At 41.4% G+C, this 11,187-nt stretch overlaps 1 long non-coding RNA gene across 1 annotated transcript; it reads right to left on the reverse strand.

Annotated features, from left to right (window-relative positions):
* Window positions 1-351: 351 nt before the first annotated feature.
* LOC104863036 lies at window positions 352-3,313 on the reverse strand. The gene is made up of 3 exons (XR_780471.1): window positions 3,239-3,313; window positions 1,870-1,915; window positions 352-596 (listed from the first exon to the last, which is right to left on the reverse strand). It is a non-coding gene; the product is annotated as an uncharacterized LOC104863036 (long non-coding RNA).
* Window positions 3,314-11,187: the final 7,874 nt, after the last annotated feature.

The following is an 11,187-nucleotide window of genomic DNA, read 5'->3' on the forward strand; positions in this document are numbered from 1 at the left end:
CCCAAAAGATATAAATGGCAACAAGGGTCACAGTGTGTATGTAACAGGGAAGATGGCCTATGAGTAAAAGACATTATATTGTCCTACCTGCAAGATTTTTGATTTTTCCTTTCACTGATTCTCATCCTTTACCAGCAACCATGCTGCTGGCTTAGAAAATAATGAAGCAGAATTCATCCTGAACACTCCTCTGCGTCAGCACCTCTGGCTTTCATCCATTCTTATGTGGAAGATTTCCTCCAGAGGTCCAAACTGTTCAGAAGACACAGATAAGACTTAACACTACGGAAACTGTCACTGAATACCAACAAAATAATGTCAAACACATGCATCTATTTTGAAAGGCTGGAAGAAGAAAGAAGAAAAGTTATCGAACAATTAAAGCACAGAAGATAAATATAAACAAGCAGCACCAAAGCAACAGTGGCTACCAGGTGTTGGTACAGTGTGGTAGGTTCTTCATGTTGCTCAAAAATTCCAAGGAGTGGGGGGTGTGTCATTATCTGTATCCCTCAGATAAGTTCTCTTCTCTGGAGTGGCTGTGGAATCAGGATCTTTCCTCACTGGACAACTTCAGATCATTCTCAGCTGTGATGCTAGGAAGACAAGAAAGGGTCTGAGGTTGGGCTACTAAAGGTCCCTTCAGTGAGCCCCGAGCATTTCAAGGGGAGTGGAAGCCCAAGACGGAAAGAGGATCAATGAGTCCAGAAAAATCAGAGGGCCGGCCCTGGACTGTGAGTGAGCAAGAAACATATTTTTTCTCGTTCATTCACTCACTCATTCACTCATGCATTCATTTGACAAATGCTTATGTAGCTCACCATGTGCCAGAGACTGTTCTAGTGGATTAATTCATTTAATACAAAAACGACATTTGGAGTCATGTGCTGATGTTACCCCTATTTTGCAGATGAGGGGCTGACACACAAAAAGGCTAAATCCCAGAGACACAAGTTTCTTCAAAGCCACTAATTAGGGGATTTCTATAGCAGTGACGTTGGCCTGCCTCACTCTACAGATATTCTCTGTTCTGATTTAAAAGACTAATTTTGCCGTGAAATTTGCAAAGTCCAAAATAGAGACTTCAAAGACACGGAGGAGGTTCAAAAGACATCTCACATGTAGATGCGGCTTAGTTCAAAACATTTATGACAAGATGATTTCATTTCAGTGGCACGGGGGAATAATACATTGACTACTAAGGATCTTCTAAGTTGTCTATACAATTTAATTTACAGAATGTTTGTGAAATTCACTAGCTTTTAAATAAAACGAGTAAGTTCTATCCTGGTGCCTGTGTGTTCTCATCTACTCAGTGAAGGGTAGATATTGGTCAACATTCTCAGCTGTCCCAACACAGGAAATTTCACTTAAACTGGGAGTAATTGCTTGTTTTTTGTTTGTTTGTCCTCAGTACTGGGGATTGAACACAGGTCCTTCACACTGTGCTACATCCCCAGCCTGCTTTGCTTTTTATTTTGAGACAGGTTTTCACTAAATTGCTCAGGCGGGACTTAAAGTTGTGATCCTTCTTCCTCAGCCTCACAAAGTACTGGGATTATAGGCATGTGTCACTGCGCCCAGGAGGGTAACTTTTTAAGAGTTCATAGGCTCAGGGTTGACTGAAAATCATACACCTCATGTGATTCTACCATAAACAAAGTGAGCTAGTGATCCTTGGGTGCCAGGATAGAAAACTGCTAGATCCCGGAAAAGTTTCTGAGGGAAAGTGCAGCTCAGCTGAAACAGTTTGACTTCCTCTCCTTCATTCTGCCTCTGATCCCTTTTATTCTCTGTCCTTTGAGTGCCTCCTCATTAGTGCGTCTGGCTCTCTAACTGTGTAGTTCCACCACTTGACACTGAATTCACCTTTTCTTCTGACAGGATCTGCTGCTTTGTCTTCTCCCTTCTGATTCTGCAAAGATAAAAATCGCATTTTTTAATGAAGATTAAAACAGATATGAAGTAGCCCCAAGATTTGGCTTAATTGGCGAAGAAAAGAGATGATTGAATGAGGCAGATAACTGACCCCAACTTTACATCCAGCATAATTATCATCATTTTGTGCACTCATTTTTTGCACCAAAGTCCCTGGTTTTGAGGGGTCTGTGAAATACAATCATGCAACACAGAAGGGTAGGTGAATGGTGATATTTTAAAAAATCAATTATACCAACCTGCATTGTCACTGCCTTGCACCTAACCAAGCTGGAAGAACCTCAGGCACAACTAGTAAAGAAACTAAAACTCAAGCAGAAAAGCTCTGTGTAGAGCTATAGCAGCAATTGCAATCAATTTTTTTCAGTAAAAAACAGTCTCTAAAAACAGGAAGATTTGAGAATTTGATTTTATCATTCATATAATTAGTGTCTTATTTGTGCCATATGATAAGCACCAAATCTTCCGAAATTCCTCCTCTTCCCCTCCTTTATCTCAGCCCTGACTGTTCTTCTTTCCCTCTCCCTCCCCTGTCTTCTTTCTCCCTTAGGACACATTCATATTGGTGCTGTTGCAGCTTATATCCAAGAATGCTGTATCAATTCCTTTCCTACTAAGAAGTAGAGTCTATCCATTCACCCCTGTGAATCTAGACTAATGCGTGACTGTTGTGACCCACAGAATTTTGTAGCTACGATACTGTATGAGACTTCTAAGGCAAGGTTTTGAGAAGCCTGAAGCCTTCTGCCTAGGTCTGTTGGAAAACTCATCTGGGAATAACCAGCCCTGGGGAAGCCAGCCATCATGAAAGAAATCCAACCACACTAAGGCCACTGTGCTGTAAAGAAGATCCAGCTATCAAACAAGCAAGAGTCACATGGAAAAAGAAATGACCATCAGTCACCATCAGTCTCAGAAATCACAGCCCAGACACCAACCATAAGAGTACAGAAGCTATAAGGTAATTCTAGCCTCACTGTGATCTGAATGCAACCATCTAAGGAACTCTGAGAACTACCTCACTGAGCTCATTGAACCATGGAATAAAGAGAGATAATAAATGATTATTTTAGCTTTCAAAGTCTTAGGTGATATGCTATGCAGTAATAAATCACTAGTAAAGAGGTCTTTCATTCATTCCCTGACTCTCTTACTCGTTTACCAATTGTGTATTGAACACTTCTTACATGTACAGCAACTTTCAAGGCATTGGAAATAAGTGATGAAAAAAGGTAGACCCAGCCTCTGTTTTCATGGAGTTGAGTTTTTAAAGAAGAGAGTAAACAAATAATTGACCAACCATTTCAAATTTCCTATGCTTCCTCTTCACCATTCACTCCAAGCTGATGGTTTTCCTCGTTTTTAAGTGAGAAAATAGGAATAATCAAAGTAGAATTCCTTCATTCACCTGTGATTTGCTTTTCTAAACCACTAGCATTTATGTAGACGTCTCCACCTTCTCACATGTTTCTCTGGATGAATTGTCCCCTGAAATTGCCACATTCTGAATCCCAACCACGTCACAATAATGTCTTCATGACTTTCATAGAATGTGAACATAATCACAACTGGCCCTTAGCTTGACATAACCTCTGTGGCCCCACATCTCAAGAATCCACATCTCCAGCCTGAATTCCTCCCTGGAACCTTAGACTTGTATATATTCAGCCACCTACGTGGCTTGGAAATAGTTTCTCCCCCACAGTTCAGGTGCTGGAAGGTTTTATCTTCATTGTAATGAAATTGAGAAGTGGCAGAATCTTTGTAAGATGGAACCTAGTAGTCTGCATTAGGTCACAGGGCCACTACCCTCGGAAGATACTAACGTTCACCTTTCACGAGTGGGTTAGGTCTCCTTGGACTGGATGAGAAATCATAACAGCTGGTTGCCATAAAGCAAAGCCAACCCATGTATTTGCTCTCTTCCAAACATGTAGGCTTCACTCTTGCCCGCCTCCCCACTATATGATGCAACTGCCATGTTGTGATATAGTCAATGGCCATCACCAGAGACCGAGGAGATGGGATCACTGGTCTTGGACTTTCAGTCACCAAAACCATGAGCTAAAATATATCTCTTTCCTTTATAAATTTTGCAGTCTTGGATGTTTTCTTATAGTGATGGAAAATAGGCTAACACCCCTTGACTTAGGTATCTTAAGAGTGTCTCAAACTTAACGTAAGCCAAACAGATTTCCAGATATCTCATCTGCATCCTACCCCCTCTCATATTCTTTCCTATCCCAATAAATTTCTTCCTCACCAATTTTCTTTCTAACGTAGAGAATTCCCCTCAACTCTTCTCTCTCACCCCTACACTCAATCCAGGAGGCAGTCTGTTGACTATGTCTTCAAAGCCTACCCTGAATCTACCCATTCCTCTTCAGCACCAGCATATCAGCCTGGGCCCAGCCACATCCTCTTACTGAGTTGCTGAAATACCAAGCTTCCTAAGCTGCCTGCCCGCTTCCATTGTGACCCACAACACCTTCCTCTCTTAAAGGTGGCTCAGTGAAAGCACTGAACATCAACGCGCATTGAAAATGATTCTGGAACCCTAGTGATTTTTATTTTTACCAGGCCTAAAGCAAGACACACAGAATAACTCACCATAGGGATTCCTGAAGTCCTCTCTTAGCCATCCCCGCCCACCTCAACTGCGACCACTCAGAAACCCGACCCCACCACCCCAGTCTCCTTTCCTCGCTCTGTCTTCACAGACTCTGCTACAGGCCCCTCCCTCTCCCCTCCCTCTGTTCAGCTCCTCACTAAGAAGACACATTTAGCTTTTCTAGTCCTCTTTTATTCCAAGCAGCAACACATCGCCAGGCTCCAAGACCTTGTTGGAAAGGAAGAGGGAAGATGCAATCATTTGGTATTTTGTGCTTTTGCTTTTTTCTTTACCAAGGTCACAAATGATCCCTAGGAAAACCTTGGTTTTCCTCTGAAAAGTGGCCATCATACCGTCCAAGCCTCCTTCCAAAATCACTACCACCACCCCCACCACCCCCGGGGTTTTTTCTCTGACTTTAGGCATGGAGTGGGGCTGGGATGAAGGGTGTTGAGGTTGCCAGTGATGCCTGGGTCCCCTAGAGTTTAAGTACTTTAGAATTTTTTTTTAGAGACTAAATGTAAGAAATACATTTTACATCACAGCCAGCTGTGTAGGTACACATACTGAAATGAAAGTTTAAATATTACTTAATCCTGACTCTGATATTTTCTGGTCTCTGTATGCCATTTAAAGTGGAATAAGTCCTCTTTCAGGGGTACATACCACACTATCTACAGTTGAAATGATACAAGGTCTAGAACTTGCTTAAAAATAATGGAGACAAAGAACTGAGGTATAAGTGAAATGAGACTGGTCCTGGCTATGAATTGAATATTACTGAAGCAGGGTGATAAGCCCTTGGGGGTTTGTTATAGTATTTTCTCTAATATGATATCTTTTATAAGAAACATTTTGAAATAAAACAAAAATATTGGTCATGCCCCACTAAACTGATGCCAGAAGTCACTAATAAGCCAGGAATTACAGCTTGTAAAATAACTTCTAGAAATCTAGGAGTTTGGAAACTTGAAACTAGATTCCGGAAAACATCTAAGTTTAATTTAATATTTGCCCTTGCTTTCGCTCCCAAGAAAGGTCTATTATTTCCAGGGTTGAGTGGTAGGATACTTCTTCCTCCAATACAACTGATATATACTGGTGTATCAGATGTCCCTTTAACAGAAATTGAAACAGATACAGAGGTGACCTCTACTCATCAAAGTTCAAGTTAGTTTTTTATGAACTGAGATTTCCTAGACATCAGGAAACTTGAGTTTAGGGGTTAAAACAAAACTGGCTATGACCAACCCTGTTAGTCAAGCCCATTAAAAGATGCTTTCTGTGACCAAAACCCTATAGAGCCTCAGTTATTATGCTAAACATGGCATGAAATTACCACCTCTGGCTCATGGGGCACTACCCCGGTGTTCTCTGAGGACCTCAATGGTTTCTTCTTCCTTTCTAGTTAGTTTTACCAAAGGGAGAGTTCAGACCGCCCTTTGGTACGTGCCCACGGGTAAGGTTGTTCCATATTACTCGGTCACAAGGTGCTGGACTACTTTCAACTTCGCTTTTCAAGACCCTCCACTACCCTAGTGCCAAGTGGGTGTCGCAGCAGCCTGGAAGTATATGCAGTGTCTGGAAGTATATGCAGATCATTTCCCCACTCCCTGTCTGCGTAGGTGCAACCTCCACATACAAAAGCTACTTTAGTGAGAAAATTTTCCCCGCTGAAGAATCTCTGATACAAAATTACAGGCTTCTCAGGTCTTGCATCCACCACACTATCTCAGCAGGCCCATGCTTCTCCCCTCCAGAGGCCCATCACCTTCTGACTCCATCCTCTTTTCACCCACCCTGAGAACAATTTCTCTAGTTTCCAACAGCAAATAATCACTGCTTAGAGTCTCCACACTTTATTGAACCACCTCTTTAGTCCAATTCTCTGTGGATCCAGATTTTATTCATATCTGTATGGACAAAAGATTGGTATAGTGGGGGAAAGGAAAATGTAATGAGAAAAAGAAATTGGCCAAGTTCTGTTTGGTGCCTGCTTTTATTAGTGTCCAATAAAAGAGATGATCACTGCATCCCATCTGGACATGACAGTGAATTTTACTGGAAATACTGTGTCAGTTGTACTCATTAGTTGGCCCTCCAGGGATGTTTTATAAAGTTTATATTTGAAGCCAAGTTGCCAGCCTCTTGAGACCTGATCTCCACTGCTGGTGTTACTTTTATGAAAAGTCTATCTCTTCTTTGAGGGAGGAAGGGGGGTTTATCATGCATAGCAAAGAGTTCATGGTCATGCTACCTGGACCCGTGGACATAAACCTCACCCTGAGACTGACTCCACCACCCAAATCTTCTGGAATTCACTGACTGTGTAGTGCTAGACATGCCTCAGGAGGTCTGTGCAGCTCCTAGCAATGAACCTCCAGACCTATCCTATAAGCTGAGCAGGAACTTGCCTGAAACTCCAGCAGCATCTTCCCTGGAAACCATCATCCCATCAACAAAAACCCCCAAACCCAAGTCCTTTGAATCCTAAACAGACACATAGAAAAAGAAGCCCCTAGACAAATCATGAAATTATGGTATTACTTTAGATTGAAGAAGGATATATCTGGCTTATGAAAGTTTAGATTACCTCCTGGAAAACATTAGAACCATCCCCATTCCCAAAAGTGAACCTTTAAAAAGTTGCTGGTGTTCTCTTTAATCAACTTGCATACCATGATTACTGATTCTTGTGGCTACCTTCTTCAATACATAGTGGAAGGGAAATAAACTCTCTTATTTCATTTTCTGCAGTTCCCTCCAGGAACCTAACCTTCCATCTGCCATTTAGTTGCCACCAGCAGCTCCCTTGGATTCTCCTCAGTCGCTGAATCCTCATGGAACTCCTAGTTAAGAGAAAGACTGACACAGTGATTCTGAAGGTTGACTTTGAAAAACTCCACACACTCAGGAAGCTGCTTCTACAAGCTGTGACATGGCTTCTACTTCTGCTCCTCCATGCATACTCCCTCAGCTTTTCTGGGTTCAGGTGCCTGGACTCTGGGGTCTGTTGTTACCACAGACAGAGGAGGGGCTCTAGGCCCACATTCAGGCCCTTGGCTTCAGGAAGCTCCACTGTCGGACTCTTGTGTTTACAATGGATTCTTGCCAAGCGGTGTTTCCAGATGATCTCACAGAGTAGGGTGCACAGCTCTGAAAGGCAGGCCTTAGGGATCCCCTGAGCCACATATATGCTTGCGCTGCCTATCTTCTAATGTCTGCCTGCCTCTGACTTTTTTCTTTTCTAGAATGAATTCACATTTCCTAAGAAATGGTCTATGGAAGCTTATATTACTATTTTGTAAAAGTTTAATTGAACCCAGCCTATAAACCTATGAGGAAGTAGATACTCTCAATCTAAAATAGTCTGGTGACCCTGAGCAAATCTGCTCAATATGAATGCACCCAGTGTAGGTCAAACGTTCTCTGAAAGATTGGATCCAGTTTCCAAGGGGCTCTGCCATTTCCCTGTGATCTGAGGGACTGTGCTACAAAGAGAACTGCTTTGCAGAATCTGCACCCATTTACTCTGCAGTGTCAGGATGGCAGCAGGCACTCTTCGTGAAGGATCCTTGAAGTTCAGTTATAAAGGGATATTCTACTTGGTAGGTTGCTGGCATCTAAGAGCCAAGGTCCAGTATACCTTTTCCTTGTTTTGCTTCATACAAAATGGCTAAAAACCAAAGGAGTAAGCCTTAGAAGGTACTGTGATGTCAATGTGTCTACCAAAAGTTCATATTTTGTGTACTTGGTCCCCAAATTCAAATTAATGGTGTTTGAAGGTGGAGCCTTTGAGAGGTAATGGGGATTGGAAGAGATCATGAAGCCCAGCCCTCCTGACGCCATTAGTGGCTTTGTAAAAAGAGACTCAGCTAGCATACTTGCTGTCTTGCTATATGATTTCTTCCTGCATGAAATGCAGCCTCGGAGCCTTCATCAAATGCTGAGCAGATGTTGGTGCCTGCTCTTGGGCTTCCAGAACCATAAGCCAAATAAACTTCCATTCCTTATGATGTATCCAGTATTTTTATATAACAACAGAAAAGAGACTAACAGAGGTGTCAGAGATTGCAACTTATATTTTCTCATTTTCCTTGCAGCTCAGGGCAAAGAGTTGAAACCTAAGAGTCAGGTCACAACATGACTTCCACAGACTGTAGGCACTTTTGTTTCCATAAAACTAGCATTTAAGGTCCAGGGCTTTAGTTCAGTGGTACCACCTCCTGCTTGGTAAGTGTAAGGTCCCAAGTTCAATCCCCAGTACCCCCCCAAAAAGAAAGCCTAAGCAAATCTCTTAGTTGGAACAATAAATAAACCTAACAGGAGTGAATAAAAACATTTTCATGAATCCCTAATAATAGTATGGATCCTAGCTGCTAAACCTATTATACCTAATGAATATTGGCTGTTAAGAAATACCTGTTAAATATGAAAAATATGTTCACCATCACTGGTCATTGAACAGAAGCAGGTGAAAACAACACTGAGATTCCACTTACTCCATAAAGCATGAATGCTATCAAGAAATGAACCAATAAATGTTGGTGGGGTTGTTGGGAGAAAGGAACCCGTCTTCATTGTTGGTGGGAGTGCAGACTGGTGCAACCACTGTGTAAATCAATATGGGGATACCTCAAAAAACTAGGATTAGAGGTCCCATTTGACCCAGCTATCCTTCTGCTGGGTATCTTCACAAAAGAATTAAAAGACTCATACCACAGTGATATATGTGCATCCGTGTTTATATTGGCACAGTTTGTAATAGCTAAAACTTAGAAACAGCCCAATTGCCCATTAACTGGAGACTGGATAAAGAAGATGTAGTTTTGTTTTGTTTTGTTTTCCCCATAAAATGGAGTACTACTCAGCCATAAAGAATGAGAAACTCTAGGGGAAAGGTAATAAGGGAAAAGGAAAAAAAACATGAAAAAATGAAAATAAAATATTTGTAAGTAGGGAAGGGAGGAGGGGGTGAAGGCAGGGCAGGGATAAGGTGAAAAAATGAGAACCGAGACCTGGCATGTAAAGGTCCAAGATCCCAAGATGAATGTAACTGTACTGTGTACCTAAAAAGTACCAATAAACTCAATGAGAAACAAAAAATAATGAGAAACTCTAGACATTTATAGCTAAATGGAATGCACATTGAGGCGATACTCTACAGTGAAATGAATAGGACACACGTGTAATACTGAATAGTTTCTGTGGTGTGAGAAACTGAAAGTGTAAATAAGGATCAAAATGTACAATAGATAATGTGAAACAGGAAGAAGAGGTCTAAAGGGGAGGGTAAGTGAGAGGGGTAGGGGAAAGGAAAAATAGGAAAGGATAAAACGGAAACAAAGTCTCTGTAAACAGGGAAGGGTGGAGGGGTTGGAAGGAAGGCAAGGGAATGGGGGAAAAATAAGAACCAAGATATATCAGGTAAATGTACAAATTCCCAACGATGAATGTCATCATATCGTATACCTAAAATGTATCAATAAATTTCATGAATAAAAAAATCCTGTGGAATACCTGTTGATGTATGGGTATTATAAATAGTTCATTTTAAGTGTGAGAACGTGCTATTGAGGAGATGAAGTTTTGAGAAAATCCTTCGCTGTGTTGCCTTCTATCTGTTCACACTGTCTTGAGCTCTCTGTTCTCAGCCATGCTGATGCCTGGTTCTATAACTCACTTTAAAAGATGACCGTGTTTATGTGAAGGGAAGCATCACTCCCTATATAAGAGTCACCACAACTCTGTAGTAATAGAGGACTTCAGTTTCCAATTTTAAAGGGAAATTTATTTAAACACACAAACAGAAATATCAAGAATAAATTTTGTCCTCTATGCAAACATTACTACAGATGTCTTAGCGTTAATCATTAAATATCTTTAAAAATGTTTACAAAGTAATATGGCTTGTGTCGAAATGTCCTTCCAAAGCTTCATGAGCTCGTGTGTGGGGCTTTTCAGAGCTAACTGGATCTAGAATGTGTGACACTGGGATTAAGGGTTTGGGGTACTAAATTAATCCACCAATTGGTTTAGCATAATTCTGGGTGTGGATAGTGGGAAAGCCCACCCTGGGTGTGGGTGGTACCACCCAGGTCTTTTAGTCTGGATGGGATAAAAGGGAAAGGAAAGCTTGCTTCACTGCCTGCTGCTTCTACTGGTTCTTCTCTGCTGCTTGCTGCCCATCTTGCTGTGAACTGTGTCTCCCCTGCTATGCTACCCTGCCTTAGAGCCAGCCAACCATGGACTGAAACCTCTATACACTGAGAGCTGAAATAAGAAATAACTGAGAGCTCCTTTAACTTGTGTGTGTCATGTAATTTGTCCCAGCAGAGGGAAAAGTAAGACACAACTCAGGACAAAGCTGTCATAATGCTTTTTAGGCATTGATTATTTGAGTATACAGTTTCATGATCCATGAAGTCACAAATGTAAACTTGTAAGATGGGCAATTGCCTCTACAATGTTTTGTCACTGTCAGAAGTTATCAACAAGAGACATCATACTACGATATTCTTTGTCAGTGTAGGTCTAATTTACTTTTCCCCGCTTTATTCTACAGATGACCAGCATCTAAGATGGAATCCTAAAAGGCTTTCAGCCATATATACATATATATATATGGATATATATAT

Source organism: Fukomys damarensis, unplaced genomic scaffold (assembly GCF_012274545.1).
Source record: "Fukomys damarensis isolate Sample0158 unplaced genomic scaffold, DMR_v1.0_HiC HiC_scaffold_37, whole genome shotgun sequence".
NCBI classification, from domain to species: Eukaryota; Metazoa; Chordata; class Mammalia; order Rodentia; family Bathyergidae; genus Fukomys; species Fukomys damarensis.